This window comes from Portunus trituberculatus, chromosome 46, assembly GCF_017591435.1.
Source record: "Portunus trituberculatus isolate SZX2019 chromosome 46, ASM1759143v1, whole genome shotgun sequence".
NCBI lineage: Eukaryota > Metazoa > Arthropoda > Malacostraca > Decapoda > Portunidae > Portunus > Portunus trituberculatus.
The window spans coordinates 33,147,735-33,152,734 of NC_059300.1; the positions used below are offsets into that span (position 1 = coordinate 33,147,735).

Here is a 5,000-nt window from a genome sequence, read left to right on the forward strand (position 1 = left end):
TCTATTATTCTTGATTTTTTGTCTTAATTCTTATAACTATTACCACCACCATCACTACCGCCACCATGACCACCACCACCATCACCACCGCCGCTGCTTCTTGTATTACTACTATAAGTGTGTGAAGGGAAGAATACTCGTAGTGTCATGATGTGTGTTGGCAGTTTGGTTCATTATCTTTCATCTTCCTCGTATTTTAATTCTTGGTATCATTACTGTTGTTGTTAGCACCATGATGTTGTATGTTGACTGTCTGGTTCATTTGTTTCATCATCATTCATCTTCCACGTATTTCTTATCCTTTATTTATTTATTTTTTTTTAATTCTCGGTATCATTATTATTGTTGAACCAGTGTCCGTGAAGCCAAGGGGATGGTATTATAGCATGGTGTTTTATAGCATGGTGTATTGTATGGGCGGTCTACATTTCTCTTTCCTTTGTCTCTTTTTTTCGTTTTTCTTCATCTTTTTAAAATTTCTAGTTATTCTCACCTCTATTGCTGCTTCTATTAGTGTTAAATGTCACTGTCTGGGAAAAATCTTATGAAATTGTGTATCGTGTGATTGGTTTCTGTTCGCCTTTCATTCATCCCGCTTTTAGATTTCTCTTCTTTTTTTTTACTTTCATTAATTCTTGCCTTGATTATTACCGGCGCTGCTCTTTCGTTACTACTGCTAGCGGAGAGTGTGCCGAGTGAGGGACAGTGTTATGGCGTGGTGTGTTGCCTGCTTGCCCTGAGTTTGCCATTCATTAATCTCTTTTTACTCCCTGTCCTTTTTTTTTTTCTCTCTCTTACCATCATTATTACTACTACTATTACTATTACTACTGTGTGTGTGTGTGTGTGGAGTGAGCCAAGAGTGTGTGATACGGTGTTTTGGCTAATTCTATTTTGATCTTTTGGGTACTGGCATTCAAGTGGGCCTTTTATTTCAATCTCTTGTTGCCTTTAGCCGGCTTCCCCTCTTGCATAAAAAGAAAAATGGATGACTTGAGCTCGTCTTTCATCACTTCCTTTCTTTGTATATGCATTTTAGGAATCTTGCTATTGTGATCACAGCTGTCAGTGTTAATGTAATGTTACTGCTACATAACACCACTGTCTGTGAAACAATGGGTGGACTTGCTTTCTTTGTATATGCATTTTAGAAATCTTGCTATACTGATCACAGCTGCCAGTGTTATTGCTATTGCTACTGCTACATAACGCCACTGTCTGTGAAGCAACGGGTGGTGTCATGGTAGAGTTCACTTAGGATTACGTAATGGCTAATTCCTTTTTTCCTTTTTACTTTAATGAGTGTCCAGTAAAGACACAGATGAATGATTACGTAAAAAATAATGTCATTGAAAAGACGAGAGAGAGAGAGAGAGAGAGAGAGAGAGAGAGAGAGAGAGAGAGAGAGAGAGAGAGAGAGAGAGAGAGAGAGAGAGAGAGAGAGAGAGAGAGAATAAAAGATGAAATATCATTATACTTTGTCAAGTTAATTTTTTATTTCATTGACACTTCATACGCGCACGCACGCACGCACGCACACACACACACACACACACACACACACACACACACACACACACACACACACACACACACACACACACAGAGAGAGAGAGAGAGAGAGAGAGAGAGAGAGAGAGAGAGAGAGAGAGAGAGAGAGAGAGAGAGAGAGAGAGAGAGAGAGAGAGTTTGCCAGTGTGACCTAACTTATCTTGCCTGGGAAATGTGAGCTTGATCCGTGTTTAGAGAAGGAGGGAGAGGGAGAGAGGCTGAGAGAGAGGCAGGGAGAGGGAGAGGGAGAGGGAGAGGTGGAGGGAGAGGTGGGGAGGAGAGGGAGAGCAAGGTATACGTTCAGTCATTAGCACCTGAGTCCGTCCGGTCGAGAGAGAGAGAGAGAGAGAGAGAGAGAGAGAGAGAGAGAGAGAGAGAGAGAGAGAGAGAGAGAGAGAGAGAGAGAGAGAGAGAGAGAGAGAGAGAGAGAGAGAGAGAGAGAGAGAGAGAGAGAGAGAGAGAGAGAGCATAGTAATGATCAACCACTACTACTACTACAACTACTACTACTACTTCTACTACCACTACTCCTACTACCACTACTACTACCACTACTACAACTGCTACTACTCAACTACTACTATTACTGCCACTATTACTACAAAGACTGCACTACTTAAAAAAAACGAGAAATATTAGAGCAAGAAAAACATAAGCAGGTAGAAAACAACGAGGTGACAAGATGTTCTCCTAAAAGTTCAATAGTTTATTATTTATTTATTTCTGATTCGATTTGAATTGGTTTCATTAATGCTTTTCTTTTTTATGTTTGGCGGATTTTGATGAATTAAATACTGCAATTTTCTGACACTTATCTATTTACTATGACAATTTTTGATAGCATTGTGGTAAGCTTTATACAAAATTCTGCCTTAGTACAGACACACACACACACACAGACACACACACAGACACACACACACACACACACACACACACACACACACACACACACACACACACACACACACACACAGACAGACACACACACGCACACACACACAGGAAGATACAATTATTTAGCTCTTGAGTAGTAGTAGCAGTAGAAGTAGTAGTAGTATTAGTAGTATTAGTAATAGTAGTAGTAGTAATAGAAGTAATAGTAGTAATAATAGTAGTAGCAATGGTGGTAGTAGTAGCAGTAGCAGTAGTAGTAGCAGTAGCAGTAGCAGCAGCAGCAGCAGTAGCAGCAATAGCAGCAGCAGCCAATGGCAGTAGCAGCAGCAGCAGCAGTAGCAGGAGCAGCAGCAGCAGCAGCAGCAGTAGCAGCAGTAGTAGCAGCAGCAGCAGTAGCAGCAGCAGCAGCAGTAGTAGTAGCAGTAGCAGTAGCAGTAGCAGCAGCAGCAGTAGTAGTAGTAGCAAAGTAGTGAGAACAGAGATTATAGTGTGGGGAGGAGGAGGAGGAGGAGGAGGAAGAGGATGATGAGTGGGGGGAGGAAGGGGGAAGATAGCGAGGGATTCTGGGTAATTGGAGTCGCCGTAGGGCAGGGAGAGGAGGAAGGAGGAGGGGAAAAGAGCCGCCATGATTGCTTGTTAGTGCTTAATTGCATCAACATTTTCATTTTAATTTGTCGTAGGAAAGTCGAAGTCAGGTGGGGAGGAGGGGGGCGGTGGGGTAGGGGAGTGGATTAATAGGAGAGGGGGAGGGAAGAGGGAGGGAAGAAGGGTGGGTGGGATTTAAGGGAGAAGGGAGGTGGGATAGGAAGGTTGGAAAGAGAATGGGTGTTGTGGGAAGTGGGTCTAGGAAGGGGAGACTAGCAGGGGAGGAGGGAGAGAGGAGGAAGGGGGAAGGAAGGGTGAGAGGAGGGCAGGAAGTAATGCAGGCAAATTTAAGTACATGAAGAAATGAGATGGAAGGTTTGCTATCGTGGGTTGTATGGTTTGAACTACTACTACTACTACTACTACTACTATACTATAAAGTCTGCTACTACTACTACACCTACTGCTACTACTATCATTACCACTACTACTACTACTATAAGTACTACTACTACTACTACTACTACTACTACTACTACTACTACTACTACTACTACTACTACTACTACAACTACAACTATTACTACTACTACTATTACCACAACAAAAACAACTTCGATTACTAGTACTACTATTACCACAACAACAACAACAACAACAACAACAATAACTACTACTGCTACTACTACTACTACTACTACTACTACTACTATCACCTCAAAACCTAACCTCACTCTTCCTTATTTCCACACTAGACATCACATTTCATCCCATTTTTTTTTTTCCACGAGCTACAAAAATAAAGACAAGACATTTGAATGCGGAAACAAGTGAATATAAATAAAGATTTTGTGAAATGGAAAAAGAGAAACCTTCGCCTTTATTCTGTTTTTGCTCATTTCGACGCCAAAATGTGATAGAGTTTTGTATATAGAGTAGTGTATTTTAATGAAGATTTCTGGCTAATTAGACTAATACTGAAAAGGCAGAAATATTTACTCATCTGAGGGACGTTTCATATTATATAGGCTGCATTTCGGCACGCCAATTGTAAATATCTTTCTCTCTCTCTCTCTCTCCTATTATTATTATTATTATTATTATTATTATTATCATTATTATTATCATTATTATCAAAACATTTATCATTAAAACATATTTAACTTCTCTTTGTATTCTGACGTTTCTAAAGCAATAATAATAATAATAATAATAATAATAATAATAATAATAATAATAATAATGATAATAATAATAATAATAATAATAATAATAACAGTGATAATAATAATGATAATAATAAAAATAATTAGTAAAGGGCTGGGTATATCTCTCCACAAATTATCATATTAACACAAACCAGCAAACTAATACGTATATATATTTTTTAATCCATCTAATTTATATATTCTAAGTTCCGGTTGAATTTTGCCTTTTATTTCTATTTTCTTCTTGGAAACAAAAAAAAAAAAAAAACATTTACGATACTGCCTTTATAATTTTCACTGCCTCAGATTACTCACCATTTTGAATCACACACACACACACACACACACACACACACACACACACACACACACACACACACACACACACACACACACAGACACACACACACACACACACACACACACACACACACACACACACACACACACACACACACACAAGGTTTTGATGATGGTAAGACAGGAGTTTTCCACATTCCAGGAGAGAGAGAGAGAGAGAGAGAGAGAGAGAGAGAGAGAGAGAGAGAGAGAGAGAGAGAGAGAGAGAGAGAGAGAGAGAGAGAGAGAGAGAGAGAGAGAGAGAGAGAGAGAGAGAGAGAGAGAGAGAGAGAGAGAGAGAGAAAGCCAGGTACATGTATCTTTAATTTGGATTGAAAAGTTAAAATATCAAATACCAATCCGTGACACACCGTTATTAGAGAGAGAGAGAGAGAGAGAGAGAGAGAGAGAGAGAGAGAG

At 39.6% G+C, this 5,000-nt stretch overlaps 1 protein-coding gene across 6 annotated transcripts in view; it reads right to left on the reverse strand.

Annotated features, from left to right (window-relative positions):
* LOC123520002 (lachesin-like) overlaps nt 1–5,000 on the reverse strand; it is a 188,598-nt gene that overhangs the window by 41,135 nt on the left and 142,463 nt on the right. The window lies entirely within an intron of this gene.